Source organism: Heterocephalus glaber, unplaced genomic scaffold (genome assembly GCF_053883595.1).
Source record: "Heterocephalus glaber isolate CG9 unplaced genomic scaffold, H.glaber_assembly_v1.0 deba00001428, whole genome shotgun sequence".
Taxonomy (NCBI): domain Eukaryota; kingdom Metazoa; phylum Chordata; class Mammalia; order Rodentia; family Bathyergidae; genus Heterocephalus; species Heterocephalus glaber.
Window position 1 is genome coordinate 13,847,379 of NW_028258293.1, and position 12,697 is coordinate 13,860,075.

At 35.4% G+C, this 12,697-nt stretch overlaps 1 protein-coding gene across 5 annotated transcripts in view; it reads left to right on the forward strand.

The window, feature by feature from the left end:
* The first annotated feature begins 53 nt into the window (after positions 1-53).
* The window catches only part of Sox6 (SRY-box transcription factor 6), a 689,857-nt gene continuing 677,213 nt past the window's right edge, over positions 54-12,697 (forward strand). For 4 of the 5 annotated variants that reach the window (XM_087211269.1, XM_021263841.2, XM_087211286.1 and 1 more), the window contains exons 1-2: positions 54-511; positions 2,065-2,196. The gene's annotated coding sequence lies outside the window, so the exon portion shown is untranslated. Of the gene's footprint in view, positions 548-2,064; positions 2,197-12,697 lie in introns of all 5 variants that reach the window. The other variant, XM_087211270.1, reaches the window with a different exon arrangement.

The following is a 12,697-nucleotide window of genomic DNA, read 5'->3' on the forward strand; positions in this document are numbered from 1 at the left end:
GCAGCTCTCGCTGTGCGGCGGGAGTGAGCTTGGAGGCCCCGCCTTCTTCGGCTAGTAGAGAGGCAGCTTTCCGGCGGGTTGGTACTGAGGTGAACTTTAGCGGGGAGCTTTGTCGGCGCTGAAGGAGCCTTAGAGTGGTTTTCACATTTTCCTGTGAGACGCCACGCCACTGCCAAATGCACCTGTCGTAGTTAAACTCCTACCTTTAATGTAATGTTTGAGGCCTACTCAATATCCAAAAAACATTTTCTTAAAATGGCTTCTGTTACTCCGGTGTATGTACGCTATTGCCCATAGATTTCTAGAAGATTCCGATGAATATCTTGTCATTTTTTTTTCATACTGAAGTGAGTTCAACGTAGTGTTGATTGGTAGTTAGTTGGCTATTCCTGAAACTACAGTCTGCCTGAGCCTTCTGGACCACTTTCCGCAGGGCTCTGTGGTGAGGTCGGAGCGCGCCTCGCCTGTGATGCTGCTCTTGGACAGGCTTTGTACCGTTGGCCTTCGCCAGGTGAAGTTCGTTTCTGCCTGAAAGCCCAGAATAGATGTGTGTTTAAAAACATTTTTTATTGAAATGAGTTTCTCATGAAGCATTTTAAAGTGTACAGTGGGCCGGGGATTTAGCTCAGTGGTTTCGCCGCCTGCTGCGCAAGCGCAAGGACCCGAGTTTGCTCCCCGGTACCAAAAAAAAAAAAAAAGTGTACAGTGGCATTTAGCACATTTACTACCTTCTGCAACTCTTCATCTCTTGTTCCAAGACATCATCTCTAAAGAAACTCTAGTGACTATTTGCAGTGCAGCCCCTCTGCACTGCCCACCCCTTCCAGCCTGGAAATTGCTGACCTATTCCAAAAGGCATGACGATATTGTTCTGATACTGGAAACTTAACTCCTAGTTTTAAAATGTCTGCTTTTTTTTTTCTCCTGGTACTGGGACTGAACTCGAGGGCTTCACACATGCTGGTCAAGTGTTCTACTGTTGAGCTACATCCCAGGCCTGTGGCTGAGTTAGTAACCAGGCCTGAACCTAATAGTGTTGTCCTCACTCTGAAGCTTTCTGACCTTGATTTAAAAAAAAAAAAAAAAAGTGTTTGTTTTAGAGTAAAAATCAGTAAGTGACAACAGTACTTATTATTTTTTTTTTTTTCCAGTACTGGAGATTGAATCCATCCACTTCACCACTGAGACACATCCTCAGCCTTTTTTAAATTTTAGAAAAAATTTAAAATTTTTATTACTTTGAGACAAAGTCTTGCTAAGTTGCCCAGACTGGCCTCCAATTTGTGATCCTCCTGCCTCAACCTCCTAACCTGGGATTTCAAGCCACCATTCCATGCTGAAAGTACTGTACATATTTCCATGCTGAGGGTCTTCTGTGAAACAATGGTTTTTAGCTTCAGAACTCAGCAATTACTCTAGTTTGACTGCCTATGTAGAAATATTACTATTTTCCTGTGTTTCAGATGACCACTGGACCATACATAGAACTGTACCTAGTTCTTTAATTTATGCAGTCATAGTTCCGAATTCTGTTCCTTTATTTTGGAGGCAGAGGAATAGTGTAATAAGTAGGATAATATGACAAAAATCTTAATATAGGGCCATATTTTTAAGTATTACTAAGCAAAGGACATCTTAATCTTATTTATTTGGTAGGAATCCATAAAGTAGTAAACTCAGGAGAAGAAACACTTTTTGGAAGTAGTTACTCATTTTTGCCAGAATTAAAATATTTTGCCTACTAACTTATAATTCTACTAAGGTTCTATAAATATGTAATTATAGTGATACTATATTTAAGTTACAGAATTTTATAGGGTGGATTACAGTACACCTCCATTGAGCTTGACAGACTGTAATATATGCAATTTAGAATTCTTAGCTATAGTAGCAATAAAATGAGATGGCTGAATAGCTACTTTAGAGTACTGAAAGAATCGTAAAATAAAAAAGGACTCAAGGTTTATAGTTGCTAAATAACTATAAAAATAACTAACTTTATTAATTGGTGAAAGTCCAGAAAAGTTTAATGAGCTAGCAACATGTCTTTTATTTCTTCACCAGAATTGTTGGAACATGGATGACTATCTTCAAGTTACTGTAACACAAAATCTCAAGCCAAAAAGTAACATAGGAATAATACAGACTGGATCATTTGATTAGATTTTACTGAGTTTGATATTCAGAAGAGTATAGGTAAGTATGAAATTGCAGAGTATAATAAAATATATGGCACAGAAACACAGCAGTGCTCTTCTTCCTTTTCTAAAAACAAAAAGATACTCTGTCAGAAGTAGGACTATTAAATACCTTATCAGGATTGGGACCATTCATTCATTCATTTCGTTTCTGTATCTTTTAGCACAATGCCTGCCGCAGAGTAGTTAGTATGTAAAATTTGTACTACCTCAAATATTTTGTGATAAACTTTGATTATATATATATTTAATATATAACATTTGATTATATATATTAAGTAAAGAAAACTTTACTAAACATTTCTAGAGGGTACATAAGAAAGTGACACCATGTTTTCTGCCTTCAAAGAATTTAAGATTTGTAACAATTTAAAATCTTTTCACCACTTAGAAAAATATATCAGGAAAATTTGTCAAAGACTTAGAAATGGGCAAAAATGATTACCAAGCTATTTTTCAGGGGAAAGTTGAATGTCTATGAACCCTCTAGGGATTATTTCATACTAAATGAGCCTACACATGTATTTTGAAAATATACAGTATATTATTATTTACAATCACTTACTATGCAATTGCATACCAACACTTTTTTTTCTATGGCACTGGAGATTGGACCCAGAGCCTTCATACTGAGTTACATCCCTACCCTATCCCACCCCACCCCTTTTTTCTTTTTAAAATTTTGAGACAGTGTCTTGCTAAGTCACTAAATTGCCCTGGCTGGGCTCAAACTTGTAGTTTTCCTGCCACTATTGCCATGGAATAGTGAAATCATGTGGTGCTTGTCTTTCTGTACCAGTGTTTATTTCACTTAACATAATGATCTTGAGTTCCAACCATGTTGGCACAAAAGACAGTATTTCGTTGTTTTTTGATGACTGAATAGTATTCTCTTCTGTATTTAATAGATCCCATACTCCACATTATTCATGCCTCTGTTGATGGATGCTTAAGTTGTTTCCTTTTCCTGCCTGTTATTATGAATAGTACTGCAATAAACATGGGAATGTAGATGTACCTTTTATTTTGAGGCAGGGTCTTGCTTTGTAGTTAGGGCTGGCCCCGAAGTCATTATATAGCCCAAGCTGGCCTTGAACTCACTGCAGTCCTCCTGCCTCAGCCTCTAGAGTGCTGGGATCACAGGTGTGCGCCACCATGCTCAGTGCAGATGGATCTTTGATGAACTGATTTAATTGCTTTTGGCTATATACTTAGTTGGGCAATTACTGGATCATTTGGTAGGTCAATTTTTAGTTTTTTGAGGAACCTCTATACTGTTTTCACGATGCCTATACTAATTTACAGTCCCACCAACCTTTCTGTGTATCCTCCACATCACTGGTAATCTTGATAATACTCATTTTTACAAGAGTGAGGTGGTTTTGATTTGCATTTCTCTGATTATTAGTGATGTTAACATTTTTTCATATACCTATTAGTCATTGGAATGCCTTCTCTGAGAAATATCTACTAAAGGATATTGTTCATTTTAAAATTAGTTAATTTAAAAAATTTTTGCGACTGAGTCTTTGGAGTTCCTTATATATTCTAGATATCAACCCACTGTCAGATGTAAAGTGGCAAATATTTTCTCTCTTGTACTTTTTTTTTTTTGGTACTGGAGATTGAACTCAGGACCTTGTGCTTACAAGGCAGGTTTTGATGCTACTGAGCTAAATGCCCCACCCTCTCTCTCGTACTTTTGATCACCTTTTTTTTTGGGCTTAAATTCCTTTATTGGTACATTTTAGGTATATAATACATTTACATTTATCATTGGGTGCTTGTACCTAAACATGATGTATCTTGGTTCTTATTTTTTCCCCATTCCCTGTGTGCCCTTCCCCCGCTCCATCCTTCCCTATTTACGTAGGCTTTGTTTCCATTTTTTTCTTTTCTCATAATTTTTCCTTTCCCTTCTTTCCTTTCCCCTTCTGCTCCCACTGCTCCTACTCCTTTGGACCTTTTCTTCCTATTTTAAATTATCAATTATTCGTTTTAATCCTTATTTACACTTTCAGTTTCTCACACTAGAGAAACTATTCAGTATTTACACATGTGTCCTATTTATTTCACTGAAGAGTATGGCCTCAATATGCAACCATTTAGCTATAAATGTATCCAGTTTTGCATTCTTTATGACTGAGCAGTACTCCATTTTATAAAAAAACTGCATCTTCTTTATCCAGTTTCCAGTCGATGGGCACTTGGGCTGTTTCCAAGCTTTAGCTATTACAAACTGCCGCTATAAACATGGATGCACATATTTCGCTGTGGTATGTTCTTTTAATTCTTTTGGGAAGATCCCCAGCAGGGGAATAGCTGGGTCAAATGGGACCTCTAGTCCTAGTTCTTTGAGGTATCTCCATACTGATTTCCCCAGTGGTCGCACCAGTCTGCACTCCCACCAACAATGGAGAAGGGTTCCTTTCTCCCCACACCCCCACCAGCATTTGTTATTGGTTGATTTCTTGATAGCAGCCATTCTTTCTGGGGTGAGGTGGAATCTTGGTGTTTTCATCTGCATCTCAAATGACCAGTGATGTTGAACATTTTTTTTATATGTTTATTAGCTGCTTTTACTTCTTTGTCTGAGAAATTGTCTGTTCATTTCAGATGCCCATTTTTGAATTGGGTCTTTGAATTTGGGGGATCTGATTTTTTTCCAGTTCTTTATATAGTCTAGATAGTAGTCCTTTGTCTAAGGTACAGTTGCTGAAAAAATTTTCCCACATTGTAGGTTGTCTCTTAGCTCTGCTGGTGGTTTCTCTTGCAGTGCAGAAGCTTTTTAATAAGATGAGATCTCAGTTGTTAGTTTTTTGTGCTAGTTCCCATACTACTGAGGTTTTGTTCATAAAGTCTTTTTCTATGCCAATGTCTTCAGTAGTTCTACCTAACTTGTCTTCCAGCAAGCTTAGTGTTTCTGTCTCAATATTTAGATCTTTAATCCACTTTGATCTTAGTTTAGTGCATGGTGATAGGTATGGGTCTATTTTTAATCTTTGGCAGGTTGAAATCCAGTTTTTCCAACACCATTTATTAAATAGCCTATCTTTCCTCCAGTGAGGGTAGTTGGCTCCTTTGTCAGAGATGAGGTGGGCTGGGGATTTAGCTCAGTGGTTCTGCTGCCTGCCTTGCAAGCGTAAGGACCCGAGTTCGATCCCCAGTACCAAAAAAAGAAAACAAAGATGAGGTGGCTGAGTATGTCTGGAGTTGTTTCTGCATCTTCTAATCTAGTCCACTGATCTTTGGGTCTGTTTCTTTGCCAGTGCCATGGTGTTTTTATCACAGTAGCTTTTAGTATAGTTTCAAGTTGGAGATTGTGATACCCCTAGCCATGTCTCTGTTGCCTAGAATTGCTTTTGCTATTCTAGGTCTCTTCTGGTTCCAAATGAATTTTTGGATTGTTTTCTCTAGTTCTGTGAAATATATTGTTGGAATTTTAATCAGCATTGCATTAAATCTATATAGTAGTTTTGGAAGTATGGCCATTTTCACTATATTGGTTCTTCGTACCCAGGAACAAGGAATGTCTTTCCATTTTCTTATACCCTCTTCAATCTCTTTTTTCAGAGTGCTGTGGTTTTCAGTGTAGAGGTCTTTTGCTTCCTTTGTTAGCTTGATTCCTAGATATTTCAGTTTTTTGGATGCTATTGTAAAAGGAATTGTTTCCCTAATTTCTCTCTCAGTGAGTCTGTTATTTGTGTATAAGAAGGCTATTGTTTTTTGAGTGTTGACCTTATATCCAGCTACTCTACTGAATCTGTGAATTAAGTCTAGAAGTCTTTTGGTGGAGTTTTTTGGGTCTTCTATGTAAAATATCATATCATTGCAAATAATGACAGTTTAACCTTTTCCTTTCCTATCTTTATTCCTTTTATTTCTTTCTCTTTTCTAATTGCTGTGGCTAATGTTTCCAGAAGTATATTGAACAGGAATGGTGATAGTGGGCATCCTTGTCTTGTTCCTGATTTTAGTGTGAAAGTTTTCGGTTTTTGACCATTTAGTATGATGTTGGCTATTGGTTTTTCATAGATAGCCTTAATCAGGTTGAGATAAAGACCTATTCCAGTTCTCTGTAGGGTTTTTATCATGAATGAGTGTTGGATTTTGTCAAATGATTTTTCTGCATCTATTGAGATGATCATGACTCTGTCCTTGGCTCTGTTAGTATAGTATATTACATTTATTGATTTACGTGTATTGAACCATCCTTGCATCCCTGGGATAAATCCGACTTGGTTAGGGTGTATGATCTTCTTGATGACCCTCTGTATTCTGTTTGCCAACATCTTGTTGAGGAGTTTTACATCTATGTTCATTAGGGAGATTGGCCTGTAGTTCTCTTTTTGGGTTGGGTCTTTCCCTGGTTTTGGAATCAAAGTAACACTTGCTTTTAGGAATGAATTTGGGAGTATTGGTTCCCTTTCAATTTCCTTGATGTGTTTAAAGAGTAATGGTGATAGTTCTTCTTTAAATGTCTTGTAGAATTCAGCAGTGAAACCATCAGGACCTGGGCTTTTCTTTGCTGGTAGATTTTTTATTACATTTTAAATTTCACTCATTGTAATTGGGGTGTTTAGAATTTCTGTATCTTCTTTTAACTTTGGCAGTTTCTATGTATCTAGGAATCTGTCCATTTCTTCTGTGTTTTCCAATTTATTAGAGTACAGGTTCTCAAAGTAGGTGTTGATGATCCTCTGGATTTTTGCTAGGTCTGTTGTGACTTCACCTTTTTTGTTTTTAATTGCATGGATTTGACGCCTTTCTTTCCTTTTTTTGATAAGGTTGGCTAAAGGTTTATAGATTTTATTTGTTTGTTCGAAAAACCAAGTCTTTGATTCATTGATTTTTTTGTATTGTTTTCTTAGTGTCCATTGCATTGATTTCTGCTCTGATCTTTATAATTTCCTCTCTTGTTCTAGCTTAGGGTTTGTTATGCTCTTCTTTTTCTAGGAGCTTGAGGTTCTGCATTAGGTTATTTGACTTCTCTCTGTTTTCCTAATATGGGCATTCACTGCAATGAATTTCCCGCATAGAACTGCTTTCATTGTGTCCCATAGATTCCTGTGTGTTGTACTGGCATTATCATTTACTTGTAGAAACTGTCTAATTTCTTCTTTAATTTCCTCTGTGACCCATGATCATCTTTGATTTATTAGGCTCTTTTACAACTTTAGAGATAAAAATTAAGCTTTAGAAAATTGAAAATAAAGCATATGTTTTCTGCCCATAACAATGCAAATGATTCCTCTTCTTGACAATAGAAATAGATTTTGTCCAGTAGAGCGTATAAATCTCTAAGTCAAATTTTTTTTTTTTTTTTGGTACTGGGGATCGAACTCAGGACCTTGTGCTTGAGTGGCAGGCGCCAGAACCACTGAGCTAAATCCCTGGCCCTCTAAGTCAAATTCTATAAAACATTCATTTTAATTTCTTACTGGTTTTCTCATTAATTAACAAATTAAAAAATCTTTGCCACTTAAGTTTTTTTTTTTTTTTTTGGTGGTACTGAGGCTAGAACCCAGGCCCTCATTTATGCAAGGCAATGAGGCAACAACTATATCCCTGAGCTACATAACCAGCACTGACATGTAACAGTTTAAGTAATTTTTTGAATATTTATATGAGAGTCATGATATTACAATTTTGGAAATTATACTTTAAATTTATCTAATTACACAGATACAAGTATTTACTTCTATATATTTAAAAATATATAGAAATTTTTACAAAAGTACCTGCATCTGGCAGGGGATTTAGCTCTGGTTTCGCCACCTGCTGCACAAGCCCAAAGACCCGAGTTCAATCCCCGGTACCAAAAAAAAAAAAAAAAAAGTACCTGCATGATATGGGGTATTTTTTATTTGTTTTGTTTTTTTGGTACCGGGGATCGAACTTGGGACCTTGTGTTTGCGAGGCAGGTGCTGGAACCACTGAGCTAAATCCCCGGCCCAGATATGGGGTATTTTTAAAACTAGTATCTTATCTTGTCACAAAAAATACATGTACTTCAAAGATAAAATACAAGAAGAATATTTAAAAATAAAACATTTATAATAATATTACCCTGCAATAATAATCACTGTTAAAATTTTGGAATATAATCCTTCAAGCTTGCTTTCTTTTTGTGTTTTATAACTTTTTTTCTAAACTACTGTACATATTTAATTAAGCCTACCTTTTAAAAGTTTAAGAGTATGTAAATGACCATTTTTTTTTTTTTGGTACCAGGGATCAAACTCCAGTCCTTGCACTTGCGAGGCAGGTGGCAGAACCACTGAACTAAGTCCCTGGCCCCATGACCATGTTTTTTATTATTTTTTTTGTGAGAAGGTCTTGTTCTGTGGTCTGGGAGCCTCAAACTTGTGATCCTCCTGCCTCAGCCTATCAAGTGCTGGGATTGCAGTCCTGAGCCACCATGCCTGGCTGATATTTATTTTTTGAATATTTTATATCAGCATTTCTCAGGAGGAGGGGCCAACAAAGTGTAGCTATAACTTTACAGATGTTATGTCGTTATTTTAGAAATCAAAGTATATTCAATATACACTAAATCACCAAATATAAAGAATTGAATATTTTAATTCTCTGAATTATAAGAGGTACCACTCTGTGTGGGATTTTTAGAAGTCTGCCTGTATGTGTTTCACGATGAATGAAATTCTTTTAAATTGTTGTTTGTTTTGCTTTTTAAAAGAGGCTAGCCTAGAGGTTACTGGGGTGGTTGAGGGTGGGGAGGACCTCAAGACTACAAAGGAAATGAAGCCTGGAACATCAGTATAGGAAAGCAGTCCTATCTTGGCTGTTAACATTTAAAAAGCCCTTTCAAGGACTAAAGAAATAAAGGCTACAAATGTCTGGGGCTTGAAATGACTTTTATACTTTTGAACCTGTTGTCACAGCATTTCTTAGAAATCTCCTTCTTCATCTGCCCCCAAAAGAAAACAGTTGAAAAAAAAAATTAAACTGAAAAAGTATGGACATAAATGATGTTACCAAAGCTAATTTTAAATTTCTGAGCCATAAGAAATACTTTTTCTAAAAAAAAAGGTAGAACAACAAAAAAAGAGAATTGCCTATTTAATGTCTGAAGAAAAAAGAATAAGTAGTTATATCCTTGAATCTTGTAAATTGCTGGTAGCTCACATGTAGGTGCATTTCTAGTTGGAATCAACACTTCTTTTTTAAAAAATTTTATTTTATTGGTACATTTTAGGTATACAATATAACGACATTCATCACTGGAAATTTGCACCTTTACATAATCTGTAAATCAACACTTCTTGATTTTGCTGTTGCTCAACTTGTTTACAGATAAGGTCCAAAAAGTAAAAAAAGAAGCAGGATGTTCTGTTTTTAATACAGTGTTTGGTTGAACACGTTGTTTTGTAAAGTTCCTCACCAGAAGATCAAGTATGACTTTCCTTCCTTGTTCTATGGTTTATTATCTTATTATTACTGAAAAGGAGGAATGAATACTGATAGTTGGTGACTTGTAGTTTTCTTCCTTTTAGTCCTATGATGTATCAGATATGTTATATGCGTGTATAAATAGGCAAAAATGAAACATTCTGTTCTGTATAACTAACAGGTATTAAATTTTTTTCTAAAATTTTTTTTCCAGAGGAAATCTAAGTCTCTCCCATGTAGTTTAATTCTACTTAAATTAAAAACTTTAAAAGTCCTGCAATGTAATGTGAATGTTTTAAATCTTAGTTTTGTTACAGCTATTAATTTGATATTGGCCAAGTCACCTGCATTTTCACAGAACCATACTAGTTTATTCTAAGTCTTTCTCATCTTCCAACGTTTGTAGTCCTATGAGCTTAATAACTGTGAAAAGAATATTAAGAATAAAATCTCCTTTAAAATTCAAATTTCTGCTGGATGCAGTGGCTAATACTTGTAATCCCACCTACTTCAGAACCTGAGGCAAGAAGTTCACTTCAGCCCAGGCTTCAGAGGCCAGTGTGGTGCAGCATCATTGTGAGGCTGGGGGACCCCAAAACTCCAGATCTCAACTTAACAAAAATATTCCTAAATTCCAAATGATATTTTATTTTTCCCTTTGGCTCAAATTCAGTGCTTCACTGAGCTACATTTCCAACCCCCAAATGATATCTTAATTAGCAATATAAAATACACTGTTAGTATAACCAACAAACTTTATTTTTTGAATATTTTTAGTTGAAATATAATAGACAAACAGAAATGTACAGAAATCACAGCTGTATAGCTCATTTATCACAAAATGAATGTATCTGTGTGGTTGCTGCCTAGGTCAAAGAAATAAAACATTTTCAGTGCTCTGGATATCTCTTCACCCAATTACTACCATCCTTTTTTCCCCAAAGGTAAGTATGGTGACTTCTAAGGGCATAAATTAATATTACAGTGTATATATATATATAATATTTATATCTAGCTTTCTCCATACAGTGTTTTATTTGAATCATCACTGTTAACATGTTATAGGGCCGGGGATTTAGCTCAGTGGCGCCGTGCCTGCCTTGTAAGCGCAAGTTCCTAAGTTCGATCCCTGGTACCAAAAAAACTCCAAACAAAACATTATAGTGTTTGGTTCATTTTATTTCTGTGTAGTAGTCCAGTGTATGAATTCACCTATTGATAGATATGTGGTTTGTTTCCAGTTTGGGGCTGTGATGAATAATCTTGCTACAAACTTTTTGTATTTTTTTATATAAATGTGTATGCATTTCTGTAAAGTATATGGTTAGGGTAGACAATAATGCCAAAAGATTTTCCAAAGTGTTTATACCAACTTATATTTGCACCTGCTTGGATTTTGAATGGTTCCTTTGTGCCTCCTAGAATGAAATGATCTCCAATATGAAACATTTGAGCTTTGCTGGAAGAAAATAATATATAGATACTTATCTCACAACTGCTTGTTTTTTGAAAATGTCACAGTACTATTCTTTGTTAACTAGAGCTTTGGAATGTCTCAAGTTATTTGATACTGGGAAAAGCACCTGATTTATTGCTAATTTTTGTTTCCTCAGAGAACTAAGAGTGGTTGGAAAAAATTTAAACTTCAAAATCATTAGAGTATTGTTTTCATCTTTTTTACTTTCTTGGCAAATTAATTTTTTAATAAATTCCTTTAGCTGTCAATGTGTTCTTGAATATGTAGTGTTTTCTGCTTTGAGCAAAGAGGAGATTATTGTTTATGATCTATTTCTGCGATGTTTCTGTCTCTCCCTTTTCTTACTTCTCCTCCTAATTCTCATTGAAAGTATAATTTTTCATTTAAGGACCTTGCTTTCTGTAAATTACCCATAACACCACATTACTCATAGGCTCTTTCTTTGGGGAAAAATAAAACACCAAAAACTAAATTATAAAAATCCTATTTATTACCATGAGACTGTGCTGTCCTGTGGAAGTATAACATGAGTTGTGTATGTAATTTAAATTTTTTATTCTTTGTTATTAAAAAAAGATGAAATTAATGTTAATAATATATTTTGGGAAGGGAAAGTAAAAAGGATCAAGATGCGATATATATATGTGTACCAATATCCCACCATGAATATATGCATTGTGTATTGCAAACATATACTAATAAATAATTTAAAAAATACAGGGGGCAAATTTCCTGGGTCATAGAAAGGGTAACCCAGTATTTCCAAAATAATACCATTTCAACATTAATCATAAAATTAGTAATGAGATATTTTACATTCTTTTCTTCGTACTAAGTCGTCAAAAATCTGGTGTGTATTCTATATTATACCACATCTTAATCAGGGCTAGTCACATTTCCAGGGCCCAAAAGCCACAGATGGCCATTAGCTACCATAATGGACAGCATAGGTCTGGGCTTTCCATGACAGAATGGAAGAGAGCTCCATGCTGTAAGATAGATGTGATTTACTGCTAAGCATACTTTTAGTAGCATTCCATTGTAACACACTCTAACAAGGGGTTTTTAGTCTATGTTTGACATACGATTTGAGTACCTAAATTGAGTAGGTAAGGGCTCAGTGTGTGCTGGGTAGTAAAATTTTTTTTTTTGAAACTTTTTAACAGGATTGTCTTTCCATATTCTAAATGGCAACTTTTAAATCAGAGCCTTGAAATCTATAGAAGTCTAGTATATTCTGATGTAATTGCATATTAAAATGAGCAGCAGTAAGAGACACACCTACTGGGCAAAAAAGACCTAATGAAAATTAAAGACAAAGGCTGGGGATTTAGCTCAGCGGCACTGCACCTGCCTTGCAAGCTCAAGGTCCTGAGTTTGATCCCTAGTACTGAGAAAAAGAAAAAAGACAAAACATACAAAAAAACTGGTAGGTAAATAACAAAGGTGTATATAATAATTGTGAAATTTTTATGATGGAAAACAATGAGCATGACAAAAAGAACTTTGAAAATTTAGTATTGTAATTTTAGGGAAGTTGGAAATCAGGGAAATAAAAATTGCATAGAAGCAAAAATTTTCATACAACATTGCTATACAATTCATTTTC